The sequence below is a fragment of the Triticum urartu genome, chromosome 4A, assembly GCF_056163025.1.
Source record: "Triticum urartu cultivar PI428250 chromosome 4A, HENAU_Tu73, whole genome shotgun sequence".
NCBI lineage: Eukaryota > Viridiplantae > Streptophyta > Magnoliopsida > Poales > Poaceae > Triticum > Triticum urartu.
In genome coordinates this window covers 479,193,346-479,204,977 of record NC_141876.1, presented here as the reverse complement: position 1 = coordinate 479,204,977, position 11,632 = coordinate 479,193,346, and the positions used below count along the sequence as shown (strand labels likewise).

General features: G+C 44.8%; 1 long non-coding RNA gene across 1 annotated transcript; it reads left to right on the top strand.

Annotated features, from left to right (window-relative positions):
• The first annotated feature begins 5,296 nt into the window (after positions 1–5,296).
• On the top strand, positions 5,297–8,536 carry LOC147976226 (uncharacterized). Its single transcript, XR_015602126.1, has 3 exons — positions 5,297–5,719; positions 6,861–6,935; positions 8,193–8,536. It is a non-coding gene; the product is annotated as an uncharacterized LOC147976226 (long non-coding RNA).
• Positions 8,537–11,632: the final 3,096 nt, after the last annotated feature.

The window sequence follows — 11,632 nt, the reverse complement described above, 5'->3', positions numbered from 1 at the left end:
CCTTATTCCTTTGATACCAATGCATACATATGTAGTGTAGCTCCTTGCTTGCGAGTACTTTGGATGAGTACTCACGGTTGCTTTCTCCCTCTTTTCCCCTATCCCTTCTACCTGGTTGTCGCAACCAGATGTTGGAGCCCAGGATCCAGATGCCACCGTCGACGACGACTCCTACTACACCGGAGGTGCCTACTACTACGTGATGCCCGCTGACGACGACCAGGAGTAGTTAGGAGGATCCCAGGCAGGAGGCCTGCGCCTCTTTCGATCTGTATCCCAGTTTGTGCTAGCCTTCTTAAGGCAAACTTGTTTAACTTATGTCTGTACTCAGATATTGTTGCTTCCGCTGACTCGTCTATGATCGAGCTCTTGTATTCGAGCCCTCGAGGCCCCTGGCTTGTAATATGATGCTTGTATGACTTATTTTATTTGTAGAGTTGTGTTGTGATATCGTCCCGTGAGTCCCTGATCTTGATCGTACACGTTTGCGTGTATGATTAGTGTACGATTGAATCGGGGGCGTCACAAGTTGGTATCAGAGCCGACTGCCTGTAGGAATCCCCCTTCCACACTCCTTGGCCGAAGTCGAGTCTAGACATTACGAAACTTTTTACTAACATGGCTGTGTGCCTTACGGGCCCACGTCGCCATCTGGGTGGTATTAGGATCTTTTATTCCTCGTCTATACTCTGGAACTCTGATCTCTCTTCTATTTGGGTTAAATGAATTTTGCTAAATCTAACATTAGGATCTCGTTATCACTTTTACCCGGAGAGCCCCTTATTACTGATGATCGTCTGCTGCACGGGAAGACCCTGAAGATACTCTCCGCTGTTAACCCGAGAACTTGTGTTCGTCGCGTTTGCAATTCCCCTTCCACCGTCAACCCTTATGGGTAACTACTTATAGTTGGTATTCTTACATTCATCCCCAGTTTATTACAAGATACCCCGAAATACTCGTCGTTGTTTCGATAATCCTTTGAGCTTACTGCCTTGCTGTTCTTTGTCACCTGAATACCCCTACGGATAATTCTCGCACTTATCGAGTATCCGCTCATCCCCCAGTTGTTCATGTGTTTCACAGTGGTCATCGAAATACTATTCGATCCTCCAAAAATCCTTAGTAGCTTATTGCTCTACAATACTTGTCTGCTTGCATGATGGATACTTTCCATATGTCTGGCAATATTCGTGAGTATCCTTAGGCACCATCATTTTGATCCCTTTGATTCAACATGAGTGCGAATGCATGCAATCATCAGTTGATCCTTTTAATTATCTTTCCGGCTCAGACGTCATTTTAAACATGAGCTGGTTCTTAACCAATCAAATTGCCATCGATTGTACCCCTAAGTCTATTCAACTTGTCCGTCCTTGATCAGAGCGTTTGCTCCTGATCCCTTGATTTGAAAATCATAATTCCTTTGTTATCTAAACATCGAATTATTCAGATGTTCTATAATATGATGTTGTGCATTCTTTCTTTGTCTGATTGAGTACCGATACTCACATCAGCTCCGTTGTGGATCGCCCGATCCATTTTGTTGGATTTCATCTGACATCGTCCTTCATATTCAATAACCTTGTGAGCCTTTCCACGGGTATATAATGCCTTTGGTAAATTGTATCCTCCGCTTTGTCAACCATGCTCTACTTTTGAGCTTGTGTTATTTACTCCTGAAGTTCGTGGTACATGTGCTAAGAAGCCCCGATGGCTTGAACCTATGCCTTCCTTAATATGTGTGAACTCGAAAGTTTTCACGAGTCATACTCTTCTGGTATTTTGCCAGATAAAATTTCAACACTACAACTTCATCGAACGCGAGAAGTAAATGAAAGGTTATGCATTGGAGAAGTGGGAGTCGACCTTGAACTTTGTGTTCATGCCCATGGACATGATGTAGATCCTATCATGGAAACTTCTTGTAATAATAACTATTTCCTTGGTATAATATCATCTGGTACCTGTGAATTGATCCTTTGCTATCATGGCTCCGACCATGATTGATCCCCTTTGATTCCATTTCTCAGACAAGATGAAGTACTTGTCTTCTGCAGATCACTTCATGTGTCCACCCTCTACTCTGCTCTACCGTCGAGTATTACAATCTGGTGTCTCAAGAATATCATGGAACATCATAACTTCATATGGGTTCTTCATCAATTGTTATTACTCACCAGGTCCAATTGTTCTTAGGTTATAGGTTGTTGTCAACCGAGAACACCGACTAGTGAAATTATTCCGCACTACAAATCAAATACCCCTAGTATTTTTACTGGGAAATTCTAAACTCAAGCTGGTCATTCCTAGACTATCAGCTGCATCCTGGTCTTGCTACCTTTGACTGTGCTACCTTGTCATTCTCTGGTGCACGTATTCTTCAGTGTGTGAGCACGACTTACGTCAAGCTTTCAACATCTTGTTGCTTGTCTTGGAATGCAACTTTGTTTCCGAGCTTGCCTCTTATATATTGATCCTATAACTTGCCACTTTGTCATTTCCTTGCTTGTTGCCGTTGTTATTTGATTGCATCCTCTTGAAACCTCCCGGCAAATGTGTCAGATCACCTTCAACACTTTGACTTCTTCCGAGATGTCAACTGTGCTCATGATGAGAAATACCCTCCTTGCCCTCGATGATTTTTATTATCATCGACAACACCCTTGACTTCCTTTCATCATGAACTTCCCCACATAGTGAATGCAACTTGTTCTCCAGCTAGTGTTGTGTTCTACCTTGGAGTATTACCATCTTTTAATATCAAGGATGTTGTGAGGATTGCTCCTCCTCTTAAGAATTCTTGATACAGGTAATACTTATCACCATCGCCATTCTTTCTTGGTCCCCGTGTTGGATCTAACCGGGATACCAAGAGGTGAACGGTGCTGTTTGGATTCTGCCTTTCTGGCAACCCTATTGCTTTGAAGATAATGGTCGACCGTTCGTTCTTAGACTATTGATTATTGAATCACCATTCTGACATTGGTTGTGAAACCCAACCCATATTTTGGGCGCACCTTTCAACCAATGTTTAATTGTGTATGTTTTCCGTGAGCATACTCCCTTATATCATTTGATCTGACAAATGTTATCTCCTTGTTCGCTTAATTGTGGAAATCCATCTTTTGGAAATCTCGATGAATTGCCGTTGAGTTCATCAGACACCTCCTTGTCCTCTCCTTGGATTAATGATGAACTCTTGTTAACGGAAATCACTTCATAGTTCATTCCCCGAGAATCTTACATTGTCATCTCGTCAATTGTGTTGCACCTTTCTTCTCAGGCTTACTAAGTCGGAGGTATCCTGGCACTAATCAGATCTGAATCTAGGTTAGATATGATGGTTGGAACATATTTCCAAGAGTTACAACATTGTTCCTTATATGACCCGGTAAGATGATGTCATGCCTAGCACACCTGGCCGGAGGACCTATTGTTATAGTTTCCTTTTCAGCAAGGTTATCCATTCTTCCATGAGGAAATTGTAAGACTTATTCTACAAGTTATTTCTAGTAGACCCTTTGTGTTTCCAAAGTCTGATATTCACCTGTTGACCATGTCCATGCTATCTTGAAGCATGTCTGTGGTACTTCGATTTTGAACAGGAACAATTGAAGCCCAATGTTAAATGTTTCCTGCTCAATTATCCAAACACCGCTGTATGGATAATGTCATGAAAATTCTCTTCCGTACCTAAGGAGTTTTCTACATTATATCATGTCATGGATATCATGATCTGCTTGTCCTTGGGTAGGATATACCCTTGAAATATGTGTTTAAACACAATTTCCTTTCCATTGTCCTGTTTAATCTGATAATCGTATTTTCCCTTCCATTGGTTGGTTTAACGTTTCTTGTAATCTATATGATCTAAGCAGGAACAATCGCCTGCTTATGTAAACACCTCGGTGTATAACTCTGTCAGTAAGACCCTGTTACTATTGTTGATGACATTCTGGTATCCACCGATGGACGAGAACTTTGCCTAATGGTCCGCCTCGTTCAACGAGCAGGAAAATGGTTCTCTTTGTCCCTCGCCCTTGGTACCAATGATGCTACCAACATAACTGACCGGTTATTCACTGACATGCCTTGCTATCATGGCCGTGCAAGATGTCAATGCCCTTCCTACTTTAACCACGTGGTGGGTCCATAACCCACAGTTACACCGGATCGAAACCTGAATCTCCTGTACACCCTGTTGTCAAAGTTATTCCTCGCGCTTGACTTCTTATGTAATTCACGGGCCACCTGCCAAGTGATCTATTCGGGTATTAGACGCAATACCTATTCTCGTTGCTCTGAACCCCTTTCACCTTCTGATTAGGCATCGAATGCTTGCCTATCCGTTTGGAACTTCTCATGGTACCTCCTTACTTTGCTCTCGATATTTTCGGAGGTTTCCATTCGAGAGTTACTTTCCGCGTCCCTCCCCGATGTTATCTACCAGATAGTCAACCTTGCCGAGGTCTGTCCTCCCGGAATGCTCCCCCTTATTCTTTCGTAAGTACGATGGAGTTTTCGAAGAAAGGATGCCGACTTCATCTTAATGACCTGAAGCAGAAAGAGGAAGACATCAATGTAATGGATCGACCACTTCGAGGAGAGCAACCAAGACCGAGAAGATTCGTTAGAATTTCGTAACCAGACCTTACCCCCTAGTCCCCCTCTTAAATCTCGGGACGAGATTTCTTGTAGTGGAGGAGAATTGTGACGCCCGGATAATGAGGCTACAGTAATCCCCCGTTAACGATGCCACGTCACTTTGATTACTGTTAGTAATCTCGCGTTAGTTCGAAACCGATTCAAATTCAAAATCAAAATCAAGCAAACAATAAAAGTTTTCAAACATCAAAACTAAAATGTTCATCATGTGGCAAATGATCCCTAACTAGATTTTGTGGTGGAACAAACCTTTTACAAAGTGTTTAAATGCCCTAAACTAATTAAAAACAGTGGCTAAACTAATAATTTAATTGCTTTTGAAAAATAAAAATACATTATACTAATTTATTTTGGGTCCAGACTAGGTTTGGCAGTGGCCTATTTTGATGATACTAAGTTAGGTGCTAACCTGGTATTTTAAAGAAACTAAAATAATTAGGAGCTAAAAGAAAACAGAAAAGAAAAATAGAAAAAAAGAAAAAGGTCAAACAAAAAAAAGCAGAACCCCCCCCCCCCCCGCTGGGCCAAGTGGCCCAGCTGGCCTTCGCCGTCCGAACGGGCCGGCCCAGCCGGCCGCACCTTATCCCCACCCCCCTGAGACCTAACCCTAGCGAGCTCCCCACTCCTCCCACTCGACCCCCTCACTACCCTCGCCATCCCTCGCGCCGCCGCACGCCCAGAGGCGAAGCGCCTCGTGCCCGACACCCCCTCACACGCCTCTCCTCCTCCTTCCCCGTTCTGGATCTGGGCGGCGCGCCCGACCCCGACGCCCCTCGTCCCACCGCGGTCACCATTTACCCCGCCGCCTAGGAGCTCGTTGCACGCCTCGTCGTCGACCACTTCCTCGCCCCCGACCACGCGTACGAGCCAGGACGCCCCCACGCTGCCGTCCCCGTGTTGGGCTTCCTCCTCAGGCCGTCGCACGCCGCTGCCAAAACCGGCCTCCGGAGCCCCCACCTCGCTGGCCTGCCCCTCTTCGACGCCTCGTCCCCGTCCTCCTCCCCACGGGTCACCCTCGAGCCTCGACGCCCATGTGCCCCTGCAAACGCTGGTGAGGCCCTCGGCCTCCGCCTCCCCTTCCTTTCGTCCGTGGTCACCGTGGTCATCGTGCTCGTCCACCCCGCTCCCGCGCAGGTCCTGGACGCCCCCCCCCCCCCGCGCTGACCGCGCCCTCCGGCATCGTCCGGTTACCCGCGCCTTCGCACCCCCCTCTAAACCGACTGCCGGCAGCGCCCTACCCCCGCCACGCGCCGCGGTGCCTCGCACCCGGGCCGCACTGCGCCGGCCTTTGCTGCCGCGCGCTGGCGCCCCAGCCGAGGCCACGACCTCGCCCTCGATGGGCGCCCGCGCCCGATGCCGCGCCGTCCACCATTGCCCCGCCTGCCGCTCACCGTGCCTACCTCCGACCGTCGGCGCCCGTTGCCGCACCGCCCTGCTCCGGCCCGTTGTGGCCGGCGCCCCCCTCCCCTGGTGGGCTCTAGTGTGCGGGCACCCCTTCGCCCGCACCCGTTAACCCCACCCACTAAGGCCCCTAGGGCTATTGACATGTGGGGCCTACGCCCAGAACGAAATTAAAAATAATAATAATAAATTAAAAAAATAATATAATTAATTAATTAATTAACTAAATAATTAACTTAATTAATTCTGATTAAATTAACTAATTAAGGTTAATTAACCTAATGACTAATTAACCTAATTAACTATTGTTAATTAACTAACAGAGTATGACAAGTGGGACCCACGTGTAAGTTTGACTTAGTCAATCCCTGTGACTGCTGATGTCAGCATGACATCATGCTGATGTCATTAATTCATTTTCGAATTAATTTAAATAATTAATTAAATATCAGAAATTAATAAAATCTTTAGAAAATCATATAAAATAAACCGTAGCTCGGATGGAAAAACTTTGTACATGGAAGTTGCTCAGAACGACGAGACGATTACGGATACGCAACCCGTTCGTCCGCCACACCCCCCTAACCTATCGAACACGTAACTTTCCCCCTCCGGCTCCTCTGCCCGAAAACGCGAAACACCGGGGATACTTTCCCGGATGTTATCCCCCTTCACCAGAATCACCTACTACCGCGTTAGGGCGCCTCTAACGCCGTTACTTGTCATGTCATGCATCACTATGCATATGCTTGTTTAAATATTTATTGTTTCCCCCCCTCTTCTCTCGATAGACACCGAGACCGACGCCGCTGCTACCCAGTACGACTACGGAGTTGACGACCCCTCTCTCTTGTCTGAGCAACCAGGTAAGCCCCCCCTTTGATCACCAGATATCGCCTACTCTTCTCTATACTGCTTGCATTAGAGTAGTGTAGCATGTTACTGCTTCCCGTTAATCCTATACTGATGCATAGCCTGTCCTTGCTACTACTGTTGTTACCTTACCTGCAATCCTAATGCTTAGTATAGGATGCTAGTTTTTCATCAGTGGCCCTACATCCTTGTCCGTCTGCCATGCTATACTATCGGGCCGTGATCACTCGGGAGTTGATCACGGGTATATACTATATACTTTATACATGATACATGTGGTGACTAAAGACGGGTCGGCTTGAGGAGCACCCGCGAGTGGATCTTTGAGGCGGAGCGACAGGGCAGGTTCCGACCACCTAGGAGAGAGGTGGGCCTGGCCCTGGTCGACGTTCGCGGATACTTAACACGCTTAACGAGATCTGGGTATTTGATCTGAGTCTGGCCATTTGGTCTATACGCACTAACCATCTACGCGGGAGTAGTTATGGGTATCCCGGCGTCGTGGTATCAGCCGAAGCCTTCGTGACGTCAGCGACTGAGTGGCGCGCGCCGGATTGGAACGTAAGCCTGCTCTTGTATTAAGGGGGCTAGTTCTGCTTCCGGCCGCGTACGCAACATGCAGGTGTGCTAAGGGCGATGGGCCCAGACCCCTGTGCGCTTAGGTTTAGACCGGCGTGCTGACCTCTCTGTTGTGCCTAGGTGGGGCTGCGACGTGTTGATCTTCCAAGGCCGGGCATGACCCAGGAAAGTGTGTCCGGCCAAATGGGATCGAGCGTGTTGGGGAATGTGGTGCACCCCTGCAGGGAAGTTAATCTATTCGAATAGCCGTGAACTTCGGTAACAGGACGACTTGGAGTTGTATCTTGACCTTATGACAACTAGAACCGGATACTTAATAAAACACACCCTTCCAAGTGCCAGATACAACCGATGGTCGCTCTCTCACAGGGCGACGAGGGGAGGATCATCGGTTAGGATTATGCTATGCGATGCTACTTGGAGGACTTCAGTCTACTCTCTTCTACATGCTGCAAGAAGGAGGCTGCCAGAAGCGTAGTCTTCGAAAGGACTAGCTATCCCCCCCTTATTCCGGCTTTCTGCAGTTCAGTCCACATATAATATCCTTATTCCTTTGATACCAATGCATACATATGTAGTGTAGCTCCTTGCTTGCGAGTACTTTGGATGAGTACTCACGGTTGCTTTCTCCCTCTTTTCCCCTATCCCTTCTACCTGGTTGTCGCAACCAGATGTTGGAGCCCAGGATCCAGATGCCACCGTCGACGACGACTCCTACTACACCGGAGGTGCCTACTACTACGTGATGCCCGCTGACGACGACCAGGAGTAGTTAGGAGGATCCCAGGCAGGAGGCCTGCGCCTCTTTCGATCTGTATCCCAGTTTGTGCTAGCCTTCTTAAGGCAAACTTGTTTAACTTATGTCTGTACTCAGATATTGTTGCTTCCGCTGACTCGTCTATGATCGAGCTCTTGTATTCGAGCCCTCGAGGCCCCTGGCTTGTAATATGATGCTTGTATGACTTATTTTATTTGTAGAGTTGTGTTGTGATATCCTCCCGTGAGTCCCTGATCTTGATCGTACACGTTTGCGTGTATGATTAGTGTACGATTGAATCGGGGCGTCACAAGTTAAGGGTGAAGTGACGATGTGTGTTGGAAGTGGTTCCAAGATTGATATGATCATCACCGCACACTCCCTATACTTTCGGGATTAGTGTTGAACCTGAATAAGTGTTATTTGGTGTTTGCGTTAAGCATGAATATGATTTGATCATGTTTATTGTAATACGGTTATTCATTTAAGTAAGAGAATAAATTGTTGTTCTGTTTACATTAATAAAACCTTATATGGTTACACACCCAATGAAAATAGTTCGTTGGATCTCGATCGTAGTGATACACATAATCATAATATTGAAACCAAAAGATGCAAAGTTAATAATGATAGTGCAACTTATTTGTAGCACTGCCGTTTAGGTCATATTGGTGTAAAGCGCATGAAGAACCTCCATGCTGATGGGATTTTGGAATCACTTGATTATGAATCAGTTGATGCTTGCGAACCATGCCTCATGGGCAAGATGACTAAGACTCTGTTCTTCGGAACAATGGAGCGAGCAACGGATTTGTTGGAAATCATACATACTGATGTATGTGGTCCGATAAATATTGAGGCTCGCGACAAGTATCATTATTTTCTGATCTTCACAGATGATTTGAGCATATATGAGTATATCTACTTGATGAAACATAAGTCTGAAACATTTGAAAAGTTCAAAGAATGTCAGAGTGAAGTGATAAATCATCGTAACAAGAAAATAAAGTTTCTACGATCTGATCGTAGAGAAGAGTATTTGAGTTACGAGTTTGGCCTTCAGTTAAAAACAATGTGAAATAGTTTCACTACTCATGCCACCTGGAACACCACAATGTAATGGTGTGTCCGAACGTCATAACCGTACTTTATTGGATATAGTGCAATCTATGATGTATCTTACCGATCTACCACTATCGTTTTGGGGTTATGCATTAGAGACAGCTGCATTCACGTTAAATAGGGCACCATCAAAATCCGTTGAGACGACGCCTTATGAACTTTGGTTTGGCAAGAAACCAAAGTTGTCCTTTCTGAAAGTTTGGGGCTGCGATGCTTATGTGAAAAAGCTTCAAACCTGATAAGCTCGAACCCAAATCGGAGAAATGTGTCTTCATAGGATACCCAAAAGTTACTGTTGGGTACACCTTCTATCACAGATCCGAAGGCAAGATTTTTTTGCTAAATTTGGAAACTTTCTGGAGAAGGAGTTTCTCTTGAAAGAAGTGAGTGGGAGGAAAGTAGAAAACTTGATAAGGTAATTGTACCTTCTCCTTTATTGGAAAGTAGTTCATCACAGAAATTTGTTCCTGTGACTCCTACACCAATTAGTGAGGAAGCTAATGATGATGATCATGAAACTTCAGATCAAGTTACTACCGAATCTCGTAGGTAAACCAGAGTGAGATCCGCACCAGAGTGGTACGGTAATCCTGTTCTGGAAGTCATGTTACTAGACCATGACGAACTTGCGAACTATGAGGAAGCGATGATGAGCCCAGATTCCGCAAAATGGTTTGAGGCCATGAAATCTGAGATATGATCCATGTATGAGAATAAAGTATGGACTTTGATGGATTTTCCCGATGATCAGCAAGCCATAGAAAATAAATGGATCTTCAAGAGGAAGACAGACGCTGATAGTAGTGTTACTATCTACAAAGCTAGAATTGTCGCAAAAAGGTTTTCGACAAGTTCAAGGTGTTGACTACGATGAAAGATTCTCACTCGTATCTATGCTTAAAGTCTGTCCGAATCATGTTAGCAATTGCCGCATTTTATGAAATCTGGCAAATGGATAAACAAAACTGAATTCCTTAATGGATTTAATAAAGAAGAGTTGTATACGATGCAACTAGAAGGTTTTGTCAAATCCGAAAGGTGCTAACAAAATGTGCAAGCTCCAGCGATCCATCTATGGACTGGTGTAAGCATCTCGGAGTTGGAATATACACTTTGATAAGTTGATCAAAGCATATAGTTTTATACAGACTTGCGATGAAGCCTGTATTTACGAGAAAGTGAGTGGGAGCACTACAGCATTTCTGATAAGTATATGTGAATGACATATTGTTGATCGGAAATAATGTAGAATTATTCTGTAAAGCATAAAGGAGTGTTTGAAAGGAATTTTTCAAAGAAAGACTTCGGTGAAGCTGCTTACATATTGAGCTTCAAGATCTATACGCTTGATAAGTTTTTTCAATGAGTACATACCTTGACAAGATTTTGAAATAGTTCAAAATGGAGCAGTCAAAGAAAGAGTTCTTACCTGTATTACAAGGTGTGAAGTTGAGTAAGACTCAAAGCCCGACCACGGCAGAAGATAGAAAGAGAATGAAAGTCATTCCCTATGCCTTGGCCATAGGTTCTATAAAGTATGTCATGCTGTATACCAGATCTGTTGTATACCCTGCACTGATTTGGCAAGGGAGTACAATAGTGATCTAGGAGTAGATCACTAGACAGCGATCAGAATTATCCTTAGTAAAATAAGGATATGTTTCTCGATTATGGACGTGACAAAAGGGTTCGTCGTAAACGGTTACGTCGATGCAAGTTTTTGACACTGATCCAGATGATTCTAAGTCTCAATCTGGATACATATTGAAAGTGGGAGCAATTAGCTAGAGTAGCTCCGTGCAGAGCATTGTAGACATAGAATTTTGCAAAATACATACGGATCTGAATTTGGCAGGCCCGTTGACTAAGATTCTCTCACAAGCAAAACATGATCACACCTTAGTACTCTTTGGGTGTTAATCACATAGCGATGTGAACTAGATTACCGAATCTAGTAAACCCTTTGGGTGTTGGTCACATGACGATGTGAACTATGGGTGTTAATCACATGATGATGTGAACTATCGATGTTAATCACATGGTGATGTGATCTAGATTATTGACTCTAGTGCAAGTGGGAGACTGAAGGAAATATGCCCTAGAGGCAATAATAAAGTTATTATTTATTTCCTTATTTCATGATGAATGTTTATTATTCATGCTAGAATTGTATTAACCGGAAACATAATACATGTGTGAATACATAGACAACCAGAGTGTCACTAGTATGCC